The sequence below is a fragment of the Ursus americanus genome, chromosome 3, assembly GCF_024610735.1.
Source record: "Ursus americanus isolate L20-20 chromosome 3, mUrsAme1.1.p, whole genome shotgun sequence".
NCBI classification, from domain to species: domain Eukaryota; kingdom Metazoa; phylum Chordata; class Mammalia; order Carnivora; family Ursidae; genus Ursus; species Ursus americanus.
This window is the reverse complement of record NC_142129.1, coordinates 39,351,889-39,376,729: the sequence shown is the minus strand read 5'-3', so window position 1 is coordinate 39,376,729 and position 24,841 is coordinate 39,351,889. Positions and strand designations below refer to the sequence as shown.

The 24,841-nt window shown below is 38.8% G+C and overlaps 1 long non-coding RNA gene across 1 annotated transcript in view; it reads right to left on the bottom strand.

The window, feature by feature from the left end:
* The window catches only part of LOC148110369 (uncharacterized), a 117,206-nt gene that overhangs the window by 11,639 nt on the left and 80,726 nt on the right, over positions 1 to 24,841 (bottom strand). Inside the window, exons 3-4 of the long non-coding RNA XR_015723904.1 lie at positions 10,279 to 10,337; positions 9,702 to 9,753 (exon numbers count right to left, since the gene is read on the bottom strand). This is a non-coding gene — a long non-coding RNA (uncharacterized LOC148110369). The remainder of the gene's footprint in view (positions 1 to 9,701; positions 9,754 to 10,278; positions 10,338 to 24,841) is intronic.

The window sequence follows — 24,841 nt, the reverse complement described above, 5'->3', positions numbered from 1 at the left end:
CTCAACATTTTCCAAATCTTCCCTCTGGAGAGGAAAGGGCTGTCTCTCCTGAGCTTCATTCCATGGGAAGGACTTTGATTTCCAGGATGAAGAGGTTGCCAACCCCAGACCAGTCACTGAGGCAGAGTGTAGTCATATACCTATAAAAGGATGGGGATGGGGTTCTCAAGAAAAGCGGATATTTTCAAAATGGTGCCACTTGCTGGCATGTGGGTGTTTCAGTACACTCCTGACCCTGTCAGTTATGGGAAACGGGATTAACAGGCCGTGGCTATTAATTGCAGATTTGTAGGAAAAGCACAAGAATGTCTAAATGCTCCTCTGCAGGGCAACTGCAATGACAATGAATGAGAACATGTAACTTTTGCAAACCCTAAACTAAAACCCATTTGTCTGGAAATCTTGCTTTTACGTTTCTACTGAAACTAGAATAACATTTATCCCATAGTGCCCCAAATCTGGTAAGATGATGATCATAACTTTTGGCCTGAATGGCAATAGCAAGAGGTTGGAAAAGACTACCCTGCCCTGAAAAGGGTTGTGCTGGTTACTCACAGAGTGTGGCTGCTGCAAGGACCATCATGCACTCAGTGGGGTTCCATGCAGATCTGGGGCCTGAAGGATCTGCATCTGAAGAAGCCCCCCTTTATCCAGACTGCAGGTGCTGTTTAAATATTCTCTGGTACTTCATTTGATAGGGGATGGGAGAGTGAGACCTTTGAACACGTTTCTACTTCTTACTGTCCTGAAGCTTCCATTTTATCGCAAGTAAAAGACTCCAAGGTGGTCTTGTCCAGAACGAGGGTGTTTCTGGCTAGTCGTAGACCAGTAATGTTTCTAAAGTTCTTTCTGATGGTATGAAGTTCCAGAAGCAAGGCAGAGAGTGCAGGAGTGCACTGGCTTCCTTCAAAGTGGAGAATGGAAATAAGCCTCTCTGGTAAGCAACATCTTGTAGGAGTCGGGATAGCAGAGGAAGAAATAACAGGGCAGGGATGATGTTCCTCAAGGTTTTCATGTTGCTGTGAAAGTTGGGTCTGGCAAAATCATATGCGGGACAGAGGTCACTGAGTCCAGCTCACATGAAGCCAAACAGCTTGGACAACGTGGGGACAATTCAGGTAAAGCAGATTTTCCAGAAACAGATGAGATCCAGGACAGGCATGGGACCCTGGCATAAAAAGAACAAAGTAAGGCCCCAAAGAGAAGCAGACAGAAGAGAGCTGTCGGCCAGGGTGTTGAGTCAAATCCCAATGATAGTTGGGCAGATCACCAGGCTGGGAAAATGGGGCGGAGGCAAGACTTCTTTACTTTGTTTCAATTGTCCTCTCCCAGGCTAGTGACCCAGGAAAATACAATGACAGCAGCATTCTTATAGCTCATTTTAAACAGGACTGCTTTTCTGTGGCTGGCTTTGCAGACAAAGTCCCCATACAAATTGCTACTGAGTGTTTGCCACATTTTAAACAGGGTTCTTTGGTGAAGCCACAGTTCAGGGTAGCAAGAATTTTTTAAACTGATGTTTAAAATAAACACGGCATGGATGTTTCTGCCCTCTGCTAGCATAATTGCTCTCAGGGGGCAAATGATCTTTCGCTTAACCAAATGAATTAATAGATCTGTGGTTCTGTAGAATGCAGCTCCCCCTCCTACCACCGAGACAGATCTAAGGTTTGGAAGCAGGGGACAGAATATAGAGAGAAGTAAGTGGTTCTGCATGAAAAATTGAGTTGAATTCAGAGTTTGTGCAGACTGAGAGAGGGAGGGAATGGAGGAGGAAAGAGAATCTGCTGGCTGGGAGGAGGATGATTCTTGAGGAGGCTGGGTCGTGAGAAGAGATGACCAGCAGAAAAACTAAAGCTGGCTCTCCTAGTGGAAGGACTAGCCAGGGAAGTTCTAGAAACATCACCCTTTAGTTGTCTCACTTTATTGAAAATATTACTACAAGAATAAGATGTTAAAGCGTATACTTATTTAGAAACCATAAAGGCAAACAGTGTTTGTGGCTTTGACTTAAGAATCATCCATTTTCATGTATATCCTATGATGTGTGCAATGTAAGCCTGCCCCCATTGCTCCAGGATCATTACATTACCCCATGGTCAAAGTGATGGTACGCACCTGTCTTGCAGGTGAGTTTTGTGGAAATCAAGGAAGAAGGGGCTGTAGTCCATGTTTGGGTCTATGTGGGGGGAAGAAAAAGGGGCACCATCAAACAGGAAGATAATGTAATAGGCACAGGAAATCAGAGCAAGTGAGCCCTGAGGAAATGTAGGGAGTGCATTGATTTCCTCCCCACTGGGCAAGGCCTTCTACTTACTTATTTCTTCCTTTTTATTATTTTTTTAAAAAATTCCAACCTCTTATAAATGAAAAATTTAAACATCCTGAAATGTTGAATGAATATCACTCTGACTTCCTGTATGCTCACCACAGAGTCAAGAATTGTTAACATTTGGCTATGTTTGATTTATTTCTCCTTTTCTATGTATGATTTTAATTTTTATTATTTGTATTATTCTTTCTTTGTGGAGCCATTGGCATATAAGTTGCAGGACATCATGACATTTGAGCTCTATGAACTTAAGCGTGTATTTCCTAAATATAAGCCACTATCACTTAACTATTAAAAGGAAGGGTCAGCCCTAAAAGTTAGGGAAGTTGGAGGTCACCAGATGGCTGGCACCTGAGTCATAAAGCAGGGAGCACAGAAAAGGCCCCACTCTCACCTTCCAGGAAGTCTGGTGAAGCAAGGAGATAACCCTCCCACCCCCTGCCCACTCGACTCCCAGCAGGCATACTTTGTAATGTGAAAATCCGTATTACATATCACCCATCTTCTCTCCCTTCCTTTTTTCTCCCCACAGCTGTTTTCTTGTGTTCTCTTTTCTTGACTCTCTTTCTTACTCTATTACTCAGTGAAGCATCTCCTTGTCACTGCCAACCCCAGACTGGGTCACAGTTAGGGAGGGACACAGGAGCCTTAGAGGGCTGATGTGTTTTGAGGGAGAGAAGAGAGGGGGAGATGTGGCTGGAAACAGAGAGATTGCTGCTTGTGAGGGAAAAAAGTCTTAGGCATGATTTAGCCCCAGGCACCCCTGGCACTGGTTAGGGGGAAGGCTATGTTGGACCAGCCGTAGTGGTCTGTCTGTCAGTCTGCTCTGCCAGGTTCTGTGTTTCCATCTGTGCATCCATCACTTTGTCTCTATTTTTGACTCTGACACTATTTCTTTCCTTCCTGGTGTCTGTCTCATTCTCTGTCTTTCTTTCTGGCTCCTCTCTTTTATCCCTGTCTGTCTGTCTGTCTGTCTGTCTGTCTAGCTCCTCCCTTTACCACTTTTTCTACCTCATCTTCAAATGATGCTAAACTTAGAGAAGAAGCCTGTCGAAGCAGGGATAAGATATGGCACTCAACAGTATCTGCTCATTTTTAGGAATATTAGTGTCCATACATCTGAGAAGCATTTTGGGGCCTTTGTAAAGGAAAACAGTATGTAGTTGTAAAAGAATAATGTTGGCAATAACAAATAAGGACATAAACCACTTCATGATTTTGTTTGTTTCCATTTGGGTGTAAGTGCTCATGGGATAAATAGTTACCATTTCAATGGTCAGGATGCTTTATTTACCACACTGCTGTCGGTCTCCGTGGCCTTTTGGGGAGGATGAAATCTCCTCTGTGCCAATTAAGGCTTTAAGGAAGAGACAGGCACTGCTTTTCTAGATTCCTGCAGAACAGGTCTGGTAGCTATGAGCCTGAGGGCAGTGCAGAGAGCCCCTCCTAGAATCTTCTGGAATTGTGGTTCCAGCTAGTATAAGGACCTTTGCCAAAAAAATTGGAAATTCCAATGGCATCTAAGCAGGTGCATCTCCCCGAGCAACCCGAGCAACCATTGGGCCCCCTGTACTGTGCCCACTCGAGCTCGTGGCTCACCTCAAAAAACCTCAAGCCTCTGGTGATTGATGCACTGGATCTGGCGGGCACACAGACCCTGCTGATAGGCTGAGGTGCTGGAAACAGAATCAATAGAACTTTTTCTCTCCAGCATCATTTCATCCTCCTAATTGTCTCTCATATAAATATATAATCTGGCCGGGCGGGCAACTTCTAAATCAAGCACCAGGAGTTACAGGTGCCAATTACAAGACAGCTATGCTGGGTTTGCTGCATTTGAATTCTCCATTAGACCACTGAAATCTGATTTTCCTATTGTTTAGGAGAAACCTTTAGGGGCTATTAAGGTTAGCTGCAAATAAAGTTAGAGACCCATCGTCTTGAAGTTCAATGTAAACATTATTTATTGGGAACCCATTATACGCTCTGTATTGTGCTGGGTCTATGGGGGAAGGCACAGATGGCTAAAGTCGACCTCAGACCTGAGACAGGCGACAGAAGTATGGGAGAGTGAGCAGAATCAGGAAGGGAATTGGGAAGCCCTCCTAAAGGGGGTGGGATGATGGAAGCAGGGACGTGAAGAACACAAAGGACTCAGGTGGGTGGAAAAGAGAAGCAAAAGGGAAGCCCAGAGGGAGACAAGCGACAGCATGAAATGCTGCAGACTACAGCTGTTCCTGGAAATCGAAAGTAAGATTAGACAGTAGTCTGGAGCTGTTTGAGGGGAGGCTGGGAAAGCCTTTCTGGCACTTTGGGTGTTTTCACTGTGTCCTGGGAACCATTACAGTTTGCTCTGCTTCTTGCCATCAGCAGGGACTGAGTTTACGTGGCGGGCTGACTTTTAGAAATGCGGATTAGGTTGTATGCTTACACTTTAGTAGACCATACAGGGCTTGGAGGTCAGAGAGAGTTGGGTTCAAATCCCAAATTCTGCACAACCAAAGAGAAATTAAACAACTCTGAGGCCAGGGCTGCCCCCAACATTTCTTTCCTTCTTTCTTCCTCTGTTTTTCTTCTTCTGTATCTTGCCCCTCTTCCTCCTGTAAGACATCAGAATCTCAACTCTGAGTGATGACGGAGATGGCCTCCATAGGCGAGGTCTATGCCAGCTGTGCCATCTCCCCCAGCCTCTTGCATCTGTCTGCACCCTGCACCCGCACAGATGCTCAGCACTTGGCTAATTCTCTGCTAAGAAGCCACGGATAGAAGCATTGGGGAATGATGCAGACTTTACTGAAGAGTCCTTGGGGGCAGAGGAGGGTGTTTACATCAGATGTTCCACAGCAAATCACTTTAAAACCTCCCATTAGAGATTTCTGTTCTTAAAGTTACCTCCTGGCAGTATGGCCTCTGGACACCAGCCTCTTCTTCTTCTCCCGTGACAGCATCCACTGGCTCTCTTCTTCCCTCCTCTTCTCGTCTCATTAAAATAATTTCCTTCCCAATTAGGCAGAGCAATTCAACCTGGCCCCAATTCTTAACAGCCATTTGTACCCGATCATCATGGTGAACAAATCAAGGATCTGTTCCCAGCGGCCATCTAGTGGCATCTGGTGCTACTTGAGCACCCCTGAAGGGTAAAAAAACAAAAAACAAACAAACAAAAAAAACACCTGCACAGAGGTGTCTAAATTAGGCCCTCATGAAGATGACAATCAAATTTATAGAGTTAGCTCGTACTCTGTGATGAGAACCATGTACAAGTTGATGGAATAACTATGGTTATATTCGATTAGTTCTAAAGGGTATGCAAGAGGGTCCAGACCCCACTCACTGTGTAACTGGTAATAACTCTTAAACAACAAGCCTAATGGCCTGGTTCTGGGGGAATCTGATCCATTTCCTTCTGTACCTCATTATGGAGGAATAGCCCCTTCTGGCCTTTCCACAGTCCTTAGCTATTGCTTGTTGTTGTTGTTGTTGTTGTTGTTGTTGTTGTTGTTCTTGTCTGGCTATTGCTTTTTAGCTTACAATTGGCTGGTGGTGCTGCAGCCCCTGCCCCTGCCCCTGCTGTGCGTCGTGGCACTGCCAGCTGTGTCCTCTTGCAGGGTTACTGTTCTGCATGCTCTGGTGACAGGAGTGGGAAGATTAACTTCCAACCTAAAACCGAGCCCTGAATTGTGTCATATTATGGCACTGCTACCATCATTAAATACCACCCTCTCCCTACTGCAGTGGATTTAGATGTTACAGTGCAATAACTACATGCCAAATAGCATATGGGAACATGAGCTATACGACCTTCATTTCCAGTCTTTGTTTATCCATACGTAAAATGGTCATAATATTGACTTATGGTGCTGTAATAAGGATTAAATGCTCTCTATATTAAGTAAACTGCTTGGAAACTAGTAAGTATGTACACGTTTCTTTCCTACAAGTTCCTACAAATTTCCCTTTCCACAAATGCTAAGTTGCTATTACAGTATTGATCACAATATGCATTTAGGAATAGAAGAATCAAGATAATAAACTAATATTTGTCAAACAAGGAACTCACATTATTATAGAAATCAGGATAAAAACTAGAAAAGAGATGAGAGAGCAAAGGAGTACATCATAAGGATATCTTGGAGAAAAAAAATGAAATCATCACTCATCCAACTGGATTCTAGATCAGAGATTATCAACTGGAGAACTGGATAAAGTAAAATATTATACAGACCATGTTTTTTATTTTATTTTAAGAAGACCTTATTATCTTTTTCAGAGCAGTTTTAGGTTCATGGAAAAATGGAGAAGAAGGTAGGTATGCCCCACCCATCCACCTGCACGCCCCCCCCCCCCCGTCAACATCTCCCACTGTAGTGGTGCATTTGTTACAATCAATCAACCTACAATGATACAACATAATCACCCAAAGTCCAGAGATTAATTTAGGGTTCCCACTTGGTGTTGTATATTCTATGAGTTTGGACAAATGTATAATGACATATATCCATCACTATAGTATCATTCAGAAGAGTTACACTGCCCTAAATATCCTCTGTGCCCTGCCCATTCATCTCTGTCTCTCCCAAGTCCCCAGCAAACACTGATCTTTGCACTGTCTCCATAGTTCTGCCTTTTCCAGAGTGTCATACCGTTGGAACCATATAGTATGAAGACTTCAGATTGGTTTCTCTCAGTAATAAGCATTTAAGATTTCTTCACGTCTTCTCATGGCTTGATAGCTCCTTTCTTTTTAGCACTGAATATTCCATTGTCTGGATGTACCAGTTTATTTATCTGTTCATCTAGCAAAGTAAATCTTTGTTGATTCCAAGTTTTGGCAATTATGAGTAAAGCCGTTATAAACATCTGTGTGCAGATTTTTGTGTGGACATAGTGTTCAGCTCCTTTGAGTAAATACCAAGGAGTGCAAGTGCTGGACTATATGGTAGGAGTATATGTAGTTTTGTAAATAACCACTGAACTGTCTTCCAAAAGGGCCATACCATTTTGCATTTCCACCAGCAACGAATGAGAGTCTCTATTGCTCCACATTCTCATCAGTGTTTGGTTTTGGCTGTGTTCTGATTTTGGCCATTCTAATAGGTGTATAATAAGTATCTCATTGTTATTTTAACTTACATTTCCCTGATGATATATGATGTAGAACATCTTTTCATATACTTATTTGCCATCCTTGTATCTTCTTCGGTGAGGTGTCTGTTAAAGTCTTTGACCCATTTTTTAACTGAGTTGTTTTCTTATTGTTATATTTTAAGAATTTTTGGATAGCAGTCCTTTATCAGATGTGTCTTTTGCAAATATTTTTTTCCTAGTCTGCGGCTTGTTCTCTCTTTTTCTTGACAGTGTCTTTCACAGAGCAGAAGTTTTTAATTTTAATGAAGTCCAGGTTATCAATTATTTCTTTCATGGGCCATGCCTTTGGTCTGTAAGGGCCTTGTTTTTTACCCTAGAAATAACCGGTTCTCTCTAAAGAAGGATGGCTTGTCCTTTATGTGGTGACCTATTATGTTGGCAGCCAGGACATAAGACCTTTCATTCCTCACCCAGGATCCTTTCTATAAGCCTTTCCAGCAATCACAAGATGAACTCTGGGTTTTTCATCATGTTTTTAATTTCAACATCTTTTTCCTAAAATGATGATGGGAAAAGAACTCTGAACAAGCAAGTTTAAATTTAGTCTGCCACTTAGAAGTGAAGTGACCTTGGATAAGTGACTTAACTTTCTGAGTTGTATTTTTTTGTAATTTGGTAAGATGATACTCGTCCCATGTGAAGTCATCAAGTACCTGACATGAACTCACTAAACCTTAGACCCAGTCAATCATTCCCAAGTACAATGTCTACCTTGACCATGAATATTTGCCAAAAGGCCAATTTTTCATTTTGCTTATTTAGTTCCTTCCCTGGGTTTAAGTTTTCCTAATGGACTCAAGTACCTTGCTTTATTACTTTTTTCCCTAATGTTTCTAATTAAGTGTATGCATTGATGTGAGGGGGTGTGTGTGCATGTGTGTGCACGTGCGTGCAAAGGGAGTTTCTTTGTGAGCAATGGTGAAACAGGACAGAATCGTTGAGGGAACACATGCATTGCTGCCAAAGCCCCTGTATGCTGCCATGTTGCCTAGCCATTGCCACACACTCAAAGATTTTTCTCTGGTGTTTGTCCTACACCCTTCTTTGCCATGGGTACTCAAACACTCGGGACTACATGTTCTAAATGATGCCTTGGTAGGTGGGCAGCCACCTCCAAGATGAAACTTCTTATTTTAAACCTGAAAATATAATGTGTCATGGTGCTAACAGTAGAAGCAGAAGATTTCCCAACTGAATTTTAAAATTCAGGCCAGGTCAGGTCTAGCAAGTTTTTTTATCTCAAGTGTTTAGCAGGGAAAGTGTTTCAGTGTGATCACAGGCAGCCTAGGCAGGCTACGGATTTGCCAGAGACCACAGTTTAAAGGTCTGGCAAGTGTGCCACTTGACTGACCCACCCCAGAGAAGTTCCTCCAACCAAATTCCCTTTCTTTAGGGCACTCATCTTGATATGTAATTGAACATTCATTAGTGTGACTTCATCCGTCTTCCTTTTGTACTGTAAGCTCCAAGAGAATAGAGATTGTGTCTAGCACAGTGCCTGGCACATGAGACTTTCTGTTGTAGAAAGGAAGAAAATGGACATTTGCTCAGTATGTATTTATGTTTGTGCCAACTGAATGCTAAATAGACAACAAATAAATCATTACTGAATGATAATGAGAAGAATCAAATGGGAAGAACATTAATATTTGCAAGCCCTAATGAACCATTCTCCCTCTATCGATTGGATTTTGAGTTTGTTTGTCCTGGTGCTCCAGTAACAATCTTGAATGCAAGTGGGATTTGTATATAAAATAAGAGAACAGGGCTGTGGATTTTAATATTTTTCAAGATATTAAGTAGTGGCTGCCCTTTTAAAATAAAAAAATACTTAATTATTTGGAAACATCTATTTTTCAACTGTAACGCAATTAAAGACTGTTATTTTTATGCAGAAGGAAATGAAATATGGAGATAAGCATGAACTGACTAGGCATTACTTAGAAATCAAAGAAAGAGTGTAGGGAACAGAGGGTATGATTTGGGGAAGAAAAATCTCTTGAATCCATTGAATCTATGCTGAACTGGAAATCGAATAATGACATGAATAAAAACTCATTGACAAAACATGAGAGCTATTGAAATAGATGGAAAAGGCAGGGTATGAAATCAAATACAATTCACTTGTGCTGAGAACAACCTTTAGTGGCAATGTTTCATACCACAGTTAATATAAAATTAGTCATTATTTGAAAAGAAAATAAGAAAAAAGAAAGCTCACCTTATTACATCACATCAATAATGTATTTTCTAGAAGCTCATCATGGTTCTTCCTATAAAGGGAAATTCAGAGAAATCATCTTTCATGTCTGCTTTTGCTTTTCTGCCTAGGAGGGTTCATTTCATTATTCTGTTTTGGTTCAACCTATAAAAATTCTCCAGGGGTTTTAATGCAGATGAATCCAGACCCTCTCTGTAGCCATCTAAAATAATTCAGGACAAAAAGGAAAAAGTAAAATAAACAACCTATTCCCATTGCTACTCTCAACCTCATCCTCATAACAAGGTGTTTTTTGTTTTAGTTATCCAAATAATAAGCTCAATTCTTCATTTCATTTCGCTGTTAGAGAAATTACCATAGACTATGTGTGTTATTGTATTCTGTAATTATTAGCATTTACTATGTGCTGGGGGCTGCTCAGGGTGATCCAAATTCCTAAATTCTTTGGGCCTTTGTCTCCTTATCTGGAAAGGAGCAAAATAATACCTACTTCATATAATGAGATAAAATAAATGAGATGCCCACGGCAGCATCTGATACATGGAGGCTGGTTTCCTTCATTTTCTTATTTCATTACCTCTTTTGACAACAATAGTTGATCACTCATTAAAGTACTTCCTCATAGGAGCTGAGAACCTGGTGAGTGAGAAAGACAAGAAAAGAAAATGATATGTGATTAATGAAATGATGTAGGTATGCACGAGGCTCCTGACCAAGCAGCATGTGAAGGGTGAGGGAGGTTTTCCAGTAAAGGAGTTGTGAGAAGAGAGGAGAGGACATATGGGCAGGAGCAAATGCCTAGAGAGGAGAGTGAGCTTTGCTGTTTGTAGAGAACTGAAAGTTGTTCTGTCCAGCCTCAGACTGCGGTAGAGGATATAGTAAGAGAGCTGGCTTGTGGTAAAAGCAAGAGCCAAATCATGAAAAAAAATTATATACAGTCTAATGTATTTTGTACTTTTATCATGAGGGCAACGGAGAGCACCTCGGGGTTGTTTTTTAAAAAATTACATTTTTTTTCAGATTGCAGAAGTTATACCTGTCTGTTAAAGGGAAATAAAGAAAGGCTTATAAATGAAAATATAAATGAAAAGCCCCCACAGTCTTTTTGTTCTAACAATTGTTAATATTTTGGTGTACTATTATTCACAACTGAGATTACACATTTTATTTCTTTTTGTTATTGTTACAAACATTGCACGTTGATTGTTAAAAAAAAAATTACAGATAATTAAAAACACAAATACAAGACACCCCAAACACCTTCACATAGCTACGTTAAACAGCTTAGTGTATATCCATCTGAGTTGTCTTCTCCGTGATTCTATTCTGTTCTTTTTTTTTTAAAAGACTGTGCTTTCTTTTTTTTTTTTTTTTTAAGATTTTATGTATTTGACAGAGAGAGACACAGCAAGAGAGGGAACACAAGCAGGGGGAGTGGGAAAGGGAGAAGCAGGCTTCTCGCTGAGCAGGGAGCCTGATGCGGGGTGATGAGGGCGATCCCAGGACGCTGGGATCACGACCTGAGCAGAAGGCAGATATTTAACGAATGAGCCACCCAGGCGCCCTCTATCCTGTTCTTAATCTCTGTTTGTCAATCTCTGCTTAATGTTTCTTAATCCGTATGTTCCTTTTAATGTATCAGGCGAGTATTTCCATACCACAAAATTTCATGTACAGCATAATTAATAATAGAATAAATTATTTTTGTACAATTTATTTATTTAAACAATTTCTTATTATGAACATTTATGTTTCTCCAAATTTCACTCAGATGACAATACCGTGGTAAACTTCCATAGCTAAACCTTTCACTAAAAGGTTTAGATTTTAGATCTCTAAAAATTCCCATGGAATAAACATTCGCAGTGGCATTTAAGGTATTTAAAGATGTTGGTATATATGCTGCTAAACTGCCCACTAAAACACAGTTCCAGCCTTTCTCCTGCCCTACGTCACCTCAACCACTTAGTAGCAATCAGGTTTTTTAATTGAGAGTGTCATAGGTAAAGCATAGTAATTCATTGTCAGTTGTGTTCCTCTGATAATTAAGTAAAGCCTACTTTCACATATCAGTTGGTTAATTTTCTCTTCTCTTCCAAATTGTCTGTTAAAAACCTTTGTCATTTATTGTATTAATTCTTTTCTTATCAGATCTTATATTAAGGATATATACTCTTTGTATTATATATTGAAAATATTTTTGTTTTTTGGTAAATTATGTTCATGGGTATTTTGTTGCATAGAAGCTACAGGAAAAAAGTTTTCTGGAGTGTCTGGGTGGCTCAGTCGGTTAAGCATCCAATTCTTGCCTTTCGTTCAGGTCATGATCTTAAGGTCATGAGTTCAAGCCCAGCGTTGGGTTCCACACCCAGAGGGGAGTCTGCTTGAGATTCTTTCCCTCTGTCCCTCCCCCTTTCCCTAAACCTACTCCTGTGCTTTCTCTCTCTCTCTAAAACAAATAAATAAATCTTTAAAAAAAAAAGTTTTCCAACATTTTGATAACTGAATCTATCAATCTTTCCCTTTATGGGTTCTGCTTCTGGTATTGGGCTTAGAAAGGGATCCCCCACTGCATGATTATATGAATATTACATGATTTATCCTGGTAATCACATTTTAAATCCACATGGTATTTATATTTATGTAATATTTGAAGTGGAGCTCTAATTGTTTCTTTCCCCCCCAAACACTTAGCCAGATGCCTCAACTCTACTTGCTTTTCTTATATTGCATTTCTTTAGATAATTTGATATTCTTTTTGTCAGATTCATGTTGTCTAACTATCCAAGTCTTCATTTATGTCATTCATTGGAGTTAAATCGTTTATTCATGTAAGTCCATGATAATTTTATTCTTTTACTATTTAATTTCTGTATTTTGTGGTTATTGAAAATGGGATATTAATCCCACCTATTTCCTAATAGTTAATTTTTTGTTAATATACTTTTTATTTTCTCTCTGCTGATTATCTTATCAAACATTTTTATGATTTTAACATTTACTGGTTGACATTTTTGAGTTATTTTCCTGATAACCAGTCATTATAAAGTAATACTATATATTCTTTTCTTTTTTTGTATTTGCTTCTGTTGTTTCTTTTCTTGCACCAGTACTCCAGTTAGAATTTCCAAGCGTTCTTAAATATGTAAATGTGTTTACTCCTCTTTTTCTTTTTTGTCATTTGCTGTTTTAACATCTATCAAAATGATCACCTTGCTATCCATCCCCCTTTCATACACTGATGTTTTCAACATTTCTCAAACTGAGTTGTAAAGTACACTATGTCTAGCATTAAAAAGGTTTTATGGGGGAGCCTCGCTGGCTCAGTCAGTGGAGCAAGCGACTCTTGATCTCGGGGTTGTGAGTTCAAGCCCCACGCTGGGTGTAGAGATTACTTAAAAAAAATTAAAATCTAAAAAAAAAAAAAGGTTTATGGTTAACTAAGTTCGGAAAGAGTGAAGACAATTTTTCCTTGTATTTGAACAAATTAAAGTTGTGAGGAGACTTACAGTCAGCAAATTTCTTTGACTTTGTTTAACTCAGCTTTCTGCCTTCTTCTTATTCCATCAAGACATTTAAGATATGTTCAACTAATTAATGATATAGCTAGAAATTCTAATATTAACCATTGAATTTCTGAAATTTATATTTCAGAATTAAATTTTCTATTGGGATTTGTGAATTAACATTTACAAATGAGCATACAGTGTGTTTTGGTTTTTTTCTTCTGTGTGTTATTTCTATTAGAATTAGGTATCGGGATTATGCTAGCTTTCTAATATTAATAAGGAAGCTTTATATCTGTTTATAAGATCAAAAGGAATTTAAATAGCAAAGAAATAATCTTTTCTTTAATATCTGAACAAACATGCCTGAGAAGTGGCTCCCTTGGGGCCAGCAGCTTTTACGTTTTGACAACTACATCTTTTTCTTCCATGATTATTGTTCAGCTCAGAATTTTTTCCTCATCTTGCTTTAATTTGGTTTCTTCTTTTTCCTAAAAGGTCATCAATATTAATGAAAATTTCAGTTTCTCTGCAAAATACTTATTTCTTGAATTCAGAGATATAATCAATTACAAGCATCACCAGCTTTATATCAGCTTCTCAGGAAAAAAATCCTATTAAATTAACTAAAAACTAATTTACTAATTAACAATGGCATACATTTAAATGTACAATTGCGAACCACTTTCTTCAGTGTCTCAAAGTTTAAGTCTGTGATTCTTTTTTCTCATTAAGAGTCAAAAGGTTCTGAAAAATTATATACCGTGAAGATAAAATGTTTTTTACAGCCCTAGAGCTTGAATTTGAATAATTTATCCCATTTAGGTTTTACAGTAAAATTTAAGTAATATCAAATAATATTAATGTTTCTATCCATTTTCTTGTTTATTAAAGGGTTCGTTTTGTTTTTTTCCCTTAATTGAATAGTGTTTAGCAGTTAGTTAAACAGCTTCTATTGAAAGTCAATCTGTAACTTTTGACAAATAGAAGTTCATTTCCTGAGTGATTGGCCTCTGTGCATGAACAGGTCACTCTAACACATTTGAGTATTGAAATGCATCTGATATATTTGGGGATACATAATGACCAAAATGAAGACAAAAGCACAAATTAATTAATAAACAATATCATAAATCCAAAACAGTTTTTGAAAGAATACCAATATTGACAAACCTTTGTCAAGACAGATAAAGACAATAGGGACATCTGGGTGGCTCAGTTGGTTAAGTGGCTGCCTTTGGCTCAGGTCATGATCCCAGGGTCCTGGGATTGAGCCCACATCGGGCTCCCTGCTTAGCAGGCCGTCTGTTGCTCCCTCTCCCTCTGCCCCCCCCCCACTTGTGCTCTCTCTTACTCTCTCAAATAAATAATAAAAACTTTAAAAAACCAGACTGATCAAGACAATAAAGAGAGAAGGCACACATTCCTAACATTGAGAAGGACAAAAGAACATCAATATAAGACTCAAAGGTACTGACAAGGTGATAATAAAAAATAATGAACAACTTTATGCTAATAACTTTGACCATTTAGATAAAATGGAAAAATTCCTTGGGAAAAAAACCAACAGATTTATCTAAAATAACATAAAATTAAACAGAAAAGGTGAATAGTTCCATCTCTCTTACAGAAATTGAATCTATAATTAAAAGCTTTTTTTCTGAGAAATCTCCAGGCCCTAATGGGTTTAGCTATAAACATTTTAAAAAGAAATAAAACTAATATTACCCAAGTGCTTTTGGAAAACATAGGATGAGGAAACATACCAAACCAGCTTTATGAGGTCAACATAACCCTGATAATAAAACAGCAGACATTAAAAGAAAGCTAAATTATAGACCAATATCTATCAGCACATAGATGGAAAAATTCTTTTTTTTTTTTTTTTAAAGATTTTATTTATTTATTTAACAGAGATGGAGACAGCCAGCGAGAGAGGGAACACAAACAGGGGGAGTGGGAGAGGAAGAAGCAGGCTCATAGCAGAGGAGCCTGATGTGGGGCTCGAACCCAGAACGCTGGGATCACGCCCTGAGCCGAAGGCAGACGCTTAACCGCTGTGCCACCCAGGCGCCCCTTGATGGAAAAATTCTTAACAAAATAGTAGGAAATCAAATCAAGAAATATATAAAAAGAATAACACATTATGACCAAGTGAGCTCTATCCCAAGAATGCAAAATTTAATATTTGGAAATCAATCAAAGTAATTCATCGTCTTAATAGAATGAAGAATAACCATATGATCATCCTAATACATAACAGAAAAAACATTAAACATTCATTTACGACAATACCTCTCAGCAAATTAGAAATAGAAGGGAGCTTTTTAACTGATCAAGGATATCCACAAAAAAATCTACACCTAACCTACCTGGTGGTGAGAGACTGAATGCTTTTTTCCCTAAGTCCAGAAATAAGGCAAAGTTGCCCATTCTTACCACTCTATTTAATATTGTACAGGGAGTCCTAGCTAGTGCAATAAGACATTAAGATGAAACAAAAGGTATACATAGGAAAGGAGTAATTAAAATTATTTTTATTCATAGATGATATGATTATATATGTAGGAAATTCTAAATTAATCTGTAAGAACCGCTGGAACTAACAAGGAAATATAGCAAGCACACAGGATACAAGTCAATATACAAAATTAATTGTATTCCTTTTTTTAAAAAAATGTTTATTTATTTAAGAGAGAGCGAGAGAGTGGGGGGGAGGTTGTAGAGGGGGCAGAGGGAGAGAGAGTCTCAAGCAGACTCTGCGCTGAGTGCAGAGCCGGTCGCTGGGCTTGATCCCAGGACTCTGAGACCATGACTCAAAGCAAAACCCAGAGTGGACATTCAACTGATTGCACCACCCAAGTGCCCCAAAATTCATTATATTTCTATGTATTAACAACAAACAATTGAAAAATCAAATTTAAAAACCAATACCATTTGCAATAGAATAAAAAATCTAATATACTTACAAACAACATGTAAGATCTCTATACTGAAAACAGCAAACTGTCGCAAAGGAGAAATTAAAGATAATCTGTACCATAGATATATTTCTATCCCTAATAAAAATACTTTATTAATTATTATAATTTTATAAGATTTAAGATCATATAGTTAAAGATTTCTTTTTTAAAGATTTGATCTATTTATTTGAGAGAAAGAGCATGAACAAATGGGGGGAGGGGCAGAGGGAGAGGGAGAAGCAGACTTTCCACTGAATCGGGAGTCCGAGGCGGGGCTCCACCCCAGGACCCTGGGATCATGACCTGAGCCAAAGGTAGACACTTAACCAACTGAGCCAGTCAGGCGCCCCTAGTTAAAGATTTCTAACTTTTTTCTTCTTCTAATGTTTTTTTTCAAGATTGTTTTGGCTGTTATAGGTCCTTTGTGTTTTCTTATAAATATTAAAATCCATTTGTTAATTCTTACCAAAATGCTGGAATTTGGAATGGGATGATATTGAATCTACTAGTCACTTTGGGAAGGATTCACATTTAAAAAATAATGAGTTTTGCAATACACTAATGTATATTTTTTCAATTGTTTAGGTATTTTTAATTTCTCTCTGCATTGTTCTCTAGTTTTCAGTGAAGGGTGACAATTTTAGTTTTCTTTCATTCTATATTAATGACTCCCTTCTCCAACAATGAGATAATCAACTCTTGAAATCCTTTACATATTTACCTGTTTGATCAATTCTTCTGGGTATAATCAATCCCCCATCACTGCTGCCACACTCCTCCCTGCCAGAGATGACTTCATCATGCTATGGGTGCTGACAATCCGTGTTGGGTTTCTCTCTCGCAGACATCCTCCACTCCCTGCTTGGGCTTCAACCCCATGCCTGGCCAGCCATATATATATATATATATATATATATATGCCCTCCTCACTCTGCTGGGGCCCTGACATTTCACACCTTGATTCCCACACATGTAAATGTCTACCTCCCATTGTTGGGTTCTGATTCCTAACACTGGGTCATCATTACCCAACACACACACACACACACACACACACACACACACACACACATGCCCTCCAGACCCTATCTGGACTCTGATATCCTGTATAAGTCCTTTCCCCTTTGAGCTTTCTCACCCTACTGAGCCTCAGCCCACACCACTCTGTTCTACATGGGGATACTCCACTAAATGGCTTTAATAGGTAATTGTTTTAGAAATGGAGGAAAAGGAAGAGAAGAAAAGAACAAGATGGACCTTTTAATAAATCTAAGTATCTATCAGGATAATTAGATAGCCGTTTGGAAAAGGACATTGATCTATCCCTCAACTGTGTCCTAGCATAAATTCCAAGTTAATTAGAAATTTAAGTTTAAAAAGTGAATTACATATACTCTAGACGAAAACATGGATGCATTCCTTTATAGAGTGTAGAGAACTTTCCTACTTAGGACTCAATGTTCTGAAGCAATGTTCACATATATAAAGTAAAAAGACAGAAGGCCAACTGGGAAAAAATACTGCTGCTTATATCACCTCATGTATAAAGAGCTTCTAGAAATAGAGAAGAAAACTACCAATAAAACTCTGGAGAAATGGCTGATTCCAGGTCTGCGGCAGCAAATGTACAACATAAACCCTGACACCTCAATCTTGAAAGTAAGGAAGTTATTGAAAATCATTGGGTCGTTTAAAAGAACTCTAGAGCTGACTTTAATTGGTTTCCGCTTGCCTCAAAAATGGGAGAATTGAACCATCAATAAGGATAATAACCACAACGAGTTGAATCATATCAAACATGTTTAAATCCATGACATCATAGATATTTTGAAAAGAAAACCAAACTTGTGATCACCATTAGAAGATGCAACTGAACCCACTCAATCTGAAAACTGGTAAAGAAAAGGCATTGATCCTGCATTTTGTGTACAAATTATAATGAAGAATACTTACATACACACACAAATTCATATTCCATTGATAAGAGAATGTTCTTTATAAAAGATTTCTACGTGATAAATACAGAAAGAATGATAGAATTAGGAGTATCAACGTTTCAGAACCCTTAATGAAAACTGGATCCAGGCAAAAAGCAACAAAGATTATTAAAATCATTTGGTGAAAAGCTAATAAAAAAGTTTACCATGAAAAGCTCAGGTTGACAACACTTGAATCTACTGATCAATTTTAACATAACAATAAAGAGAGACAATAAGAAACTATGTGCCTCCTGATGTGATGCAAAAGAAAGTACAAAATGCCAGCTATAACATATTCTTGCCAAACATTGAACCTGAACCTACCAAGCCTCTAACTACAACTGTATAGGAAACACAAGGGACAGAAAAGCATATTAAACAATATCCTGGGGCGCCTGGGTGGCACAGCGGTTAAGCGTCTGCCTTCGGCTCACTGCGTGATCCCAGCGTTCTGGGATCGAGTCCCACATCAGGCTCCTCCGCTGTGAGCCTGCTTCTTCCTCTCCCACTCCCCCTGCTTGTGTTCCCTCTCTCGCTGGCTGTCTCTCTCTCTGTTAAATAAATGAATAAAATCTGGGGCGCCTGGGTGGCACAGTGGTTAAGCGTCTGCCTTCGGCTCAGGGCGTGATCCCGGCATTGTGGGATCGAGCCCCACATCAGGCTCTTTGGCTGGGAGCCTGCTTCTTCCTCTCCCACTTCCCCTGCTTGTGTTCCCTCTCTCGCTGGCTGTCTCTCTGTCAACTAAATAAATAAAATCTTAAAAAATAAATAAATAAATAAATAAATGAATAAAATCTTTAAAAACAAACAAACAAACAAAAAAAAAAACCCAAAAAACAAAAAACAATATCCTGTTGACAAAGTAATGAGAGGCGGTGTGTGGAAGACTCTACAGGACAAATGACCCACTTTCTTCAAAATATAAATTGCAAATAAAAATACAAAGGAGGACGAAACTATTGATTACAAGAGACACAGGGGATATATCAACCAATGCATTATGGGGATCCTGTTTGGATTTGATTCTAAGAAGACAACTGTGAGAATAAACAAAACAAAAAATAACCAGCCAACAAACAATAAAAGCATTTATATGATGTACTGGGAGATCTCACTGATTGAATAAGACACTAAGGAATTCTTTTTTTTCTTTTTAAGGTATAATAATCCTAAAAGATATTGACATATTCATGGATGAAATGTTATAATACCAGTGATTTGTTTCAAAGTAATCTAGTATTTGGGGGAGAAATGGTGGAGGTGTAGATGAAAGAAGATTTTCCAGGTGTTCAAAATGACTGAAGATTGAACAAAAAAGTCTTCAGGGCTTGCCTATGTTGAGGCCAAACAGACACCTTAGGGGATGTCTTTGGAGCAAGGTGCCATGTAATCAGCACCCCTTATCCACACCTATTAAAGTTTGGTTATCTTAGTTTTTCACAGTTAGCCAAGAACTTATCTCCGTGATTAGCACACATCCTTAATTGCCTTTACTTCAACACTTTCTCCTACAGCACTAAGAAAACACATTTTTTTTTCCATTCTCACAATTCATCTGTGCTACAGTCCTCTTTTCTAAGTGACAGACGTGTAAAACATGTCCTCATAAGCCCCCATTGTTTTTGTTTGTCCACAGTTGCCCACATGTCATAGAGTCCCTATTTTCATAAATGAAATGTCTTTGACAAGCATTAATGAATGGTTAATACAGTGCTTGCTATATGTCCAAGACTCACAGAGGTGTCTTAGGGAACGTGGAATAAGCAGCATTACAGTCCTTCCCTTTAAGGAAATGGTGCAGGCAAAGTGCTGGGCACCTCACAGAAGAGCTACAGAGGTTGATGCCCTTCTCCTTCCATGTGCTTGTTGTTGCTCAGAAGGGCAGGTGATGGGGGCGCATGGGTGGCTCAGTCGTTAAGCGTCTGCCTTCGGCTCAGGTCACAATCCCAGCATTCTGGGATCCAGCTCTGCGTAGGGCTCCCTGCTCAGCGGGAAGCCTGCTTCTCCCTCTCCCACTCCCCCTGCTTGTGTTCCCTCTCTCGTTGCCTCTCTCTCTGTCAAATAAATAAGCAAAATCTTTAAAAAAAAAAAAAAAAGAAGAAGAAGAAGAAGAAGGGCAGGTGACACAGTCGTGGAACAGAGAGACCAGCTCCCATTTCCTGGGTGTTGTATACAAGCTGCCATCACACATAGTATGTGAAATAGGTTTTAAACAAAACCATGATGGACCTGAAAAACATCCTTGATTTTTCCCAAGACTCTGACTGTTCTACTCATTGTTCCAGCAAATACCCCTTCTAAGGGGACATTTCAGTATTATCCTAGGTGGAGTTGAGGCTTTGGAATATTTATGGGAATGAGTCTTCCTACTGGGTCATTACCAATACTGTATTCACTCAACAAACACACATGTGCCCACCACTGTACTCAGTACAGTGATATAACAGAGAAGAAAACACACAAACTCCACTGTTCTGTAGTTTATGGTGCTGTGCAGAAGACAGATGTTTGTCAAATAACCACATACACACACGCATATAATTGCAACCTGTGGCAAGTGCATTGAAAAAATGTGGTTTTTGTTAGAATGTATAATAAGAGGATCCAATTTACCTAAGCAGCTGGCTAGGATGTGAAGGCTTCATAGGACTTAAGTAAGAGGGGATTGGACAGGGGCTGAGGGGTCCCTGGGGCTTGCTGACAGTGTTGCAGGGCTGATACTGAAGAGCCTGAGCCAGAAGGGATAGTCTGTGTAAAGACACTGAGGCAGAGAACAAGGAGGACATTACCTAGAGATGCTATTTCAAGCATTCTAACTGGGAAACATACTCTGACCCTAACATCAAGGATAACCAATTCAGCTCAGCTCTTGAATATCCATGGGGATGAGGGAATGCTGTGGACTGATGAGCAGATGAGGTTGCAGGAGGAAAAGATCGAGTTTTAAGAGAGCAGCACACATTCAGGGGAATGCTGGTTCTCTTATCTCTTTTTTTGCCTTTTGTGTCTGTGACTCAAAAAGCAAGATAACCAAGCCCTGAAACCCTCCGATTTCAGTGGTTTACTGAGGAAAAGTCAGTTGCTTAGAGCTGACAGAAACATCTAAGTGATAATTCTCATAGTAGAAGAGAAGAGATGATGTTTTCTTTAAACCACCAAAATGAGTTTTAAATTCAAATCAAAATAGAAAAAGGGATTTCAGAGCTCTCCCAAGCATTGGGACAAAAATGAGGTTTAGGTAGGGAAAGGGGGCAGAACAAAAAGAACGTAGGAAGCCAGCCCTTACCATGTGTTTGAGTGGACACGTGAATCGGTGCATGAACACGGTGCTGTGAGCTTGATGCCCGAGTACACAATACACATTCATACACACACAGCACACACACCCACACACACACCCAGAGTGGCTTTAAAATTTCTCAACAATCTTCCTTGTAAGGTCACCACTGTAGTTGTCATTACTCTGATCATCATTTTTCTGACCACGAAAGGTAACTAGTTCAGGTTACCTGATTAAGTACTTGCTATTTTCACTAAACCTCATAGGAACAAGGATGGTGTGAGCTTCCTCAGGTCTTTCTTGCCAACAGTGGCCACTTGGCTCAGTACGAGGAGCCGGCCCCACTTTGCCCCCGTTACAGCTAACAGTCCAGGTTACCCAGTGTCATGGTAATAAGAGGGAGTGTTCTCCTCTGCCAAGACCACTTGGGAAGCAGATCTTTGCATTCTCACAGTAGACACACTTCTCCTGCCTGTGGAAGAGACTGCATTTTCTGTAGATCCTGCTTTGCAAATCATTTTGGTTCTCGCCTTGGGAAATGTATGTGCAGGACAGGTTCTGTTTCCGCGCCCTTTATTATGGATTGTTATCAGGTTTACACATCTTTGGAGAGTGTTTTGATTATAAGCAGAAAAACTGATTTTTTTAAAGCTGAAGTTAAGCCAGCACATTATCCCCCCAAAAGTGTCTTTTATTAAAAACAAAACATACACATACACACTCTGTACATGGGGAAAAACCCCACGCTGCTGAGAGACCCTCATGGTCTTGCTGTATATTAGAAGACAGACACTATTTCTAACAGGTAGTATTCTCCCGGTCTCCCTGGAGACCACCAACAGGAGACAAGCAATGTGAAAATCAGGAAGCTTGATGGGCGGTGGAGTAACGAAAGCTGACTTACAGTCTCTTCAGGTGAGGAGCATTCCAGAGAAACAGCATGATTCAGATCCAGGAGCTGTAATTTTGACTTTACCACTGACTGGATAAGGAGAATTTGCAAGTCACTGAATCCTTTTGGTTCAGTTACCTCATCTAAAAGGGGGGGAAAGGGGGCACATGGGTGGCTCAGTCGGTTAAGAGACTGCCTTTGGCTCAGGTCATGATCCCAGGGTCCTGGGATTCAGCCCCACATCAGGCTCAGCAGGGGAGTCTGCTTCTTCCCCTCACCATGCTTATGCTCTCCTCTCTCTCTCTCACTCACTCTCTCTCTTTTAAATAAATAAATAAATAAATAAATAAATAAATAAATAAATAAAATCTTTTAAAAAAATAAAAATAAAATAAAAGTGGGGAAAAGATACTGCCCCTTGCTTCCTATGCATTGATTATTAAAATTCTTAAGAGTAAAGACATCATATTTTCCAAGTGATTGAATTTGGAAAATCAACACAGAAGCCCAAGGATTTGGTGGTCATAAAACTAATATTTGGTTTTTCTGAGCCTCATATGTAAAATAATACCTAGCTCAGATGAGATTATGTATTTGAAACATACAACATATGATCAAAGAGTAAACACACTGGTACCCAGTAAACATCTCCTATACAATTGTTAATATAATAAGACAGAGCACAATGTAATGATTTTTTAAAAGTACATGATTTGGAAACAGACAAGCCTGAGTTGGATTCCTAGTCTGCCCCCATTTAACATTGGTACAATAATAAACCTTGCTGTTTGCACACTTTTTACATGGAGAGAATAGTTCTGTTGTGAGGAGTAATTATGCAAACCATTTGGTACCATATCTGATGCATACAAGTACTCAGGAAGTAGACACTTCTGTCTAGATACCCATGCACCCATCCATCATGTATCTATAACCTACAGGGTAGCTTATCAAGCTCTGAAACACCTGCTTCTCTGAGACCAAATCACGTTAGAGATAGTGACCCACTGAATTATAGAGCTGCATCTAAAGTTTAACCCTTTTCCAAAGAGGACTAGTAAGATGAGAACACGCAACAAAAATACCTCCTCTCCCCTTGAAATACTACCAGATTGGAAAAGTGAGTGCCCTGTGCTTACACTGTGCTATGGAACACACCAAGAGAAATATTTGTAATATTTGTGAGTAATTATTAACATTTATCATAACTGCTTCTTGACACTACTATCTCAGTTTTTTGCTATAATTCTGGATGCATTATTTTTTATTTGTGGTAATAATTTGGCCTGGTATCTTTGGAGTTAACTGTGCTGCTATTACTAATTGTAGATAGTTTCACTGAGAAAAAAACACGTTGGAGTTCCTGGTGTCATAAATGTCTGAAATCAATTTATGAAGCTGGGACCAAGCCCCATGATCAGCACATAGTAACTGCTAATGTTCTCTTTCCCCTCTAACTTAATTTGGTTGTCAAGGAAAGATATGTAGTGTGAGTTAAGCCAAAGGATGATTATCCAAATAGGTGGAGCCTCATTGCAGCCTGCATAACGGTCTGTCACACTTGCTTGGTTATATCTGGAGCCTGTGTAAATGGATATATATGGCGGTATGTGTGTATGTGTATATATACACACATACATATATAATTTATATATTATATCTATAAAATTACTTGATTTAAAAACATTTCCACACAGGGTTTCCTTTAAGGACCTACTCTTTTCTTTCCTTAACTTTATTAATCAAAACTTTTCCTGATTTTTACTTACCTAGAATTAAATTAAACTAAATTAACTCTTAGAACAAAAACGTTATCTGTCATAAAAGATACCTAATTTTCAGATCCTGAAATTTCTATAACCATGTCACATTAAAAACTTTTACATTTTAATACTGTTACAGCAGAAAGGTTAAATATAAAAATACATTAGTTTTGATATTAGTATTGAATTCAATTTGGTGGAACTATTTGTAGAAAATAATGTAGTTCCTTCTGATAATGCAAAAACATGAGCTTTGGTTTCAGTGAATATAAAATCCTAGAATAACCATAGTCAACTAAAAATTCTAATAATCCATGTCAACTGTATCTGATGATATAGAATTGTTTAAATGGTATTTTTATTATTGGTTCAGCAAAGCATTTTCCCTCTAGGCTATCTAATTCTGAAAGCACACACAAAAAATCAGGTGTTAAAATAATATTTGATAAGATGAGCTTCAAATGAGATCATCACAAGTACAGAAACAGGGCTAAATAAATTGTATAAAAATCAATAGTCAGAATGAAAGTCACAAATTAAAAGGATGAATTTTGCTGATGGAAAAACCTCAAACCTGAGGTATAGAATATGAGGCTAAAATATGCCATTACTCAGTTAAATGATTAAATTGACAGCAGTAGGTTTAATCTGTTTGATTTAGCAACCTGAGAATGAACTCATATTTACAAGAAAACCACTACTTAACCTATTTGTCTTTCTTGCTATCTGCGAAAGGATCTTAAAGAGAGACAGAAAA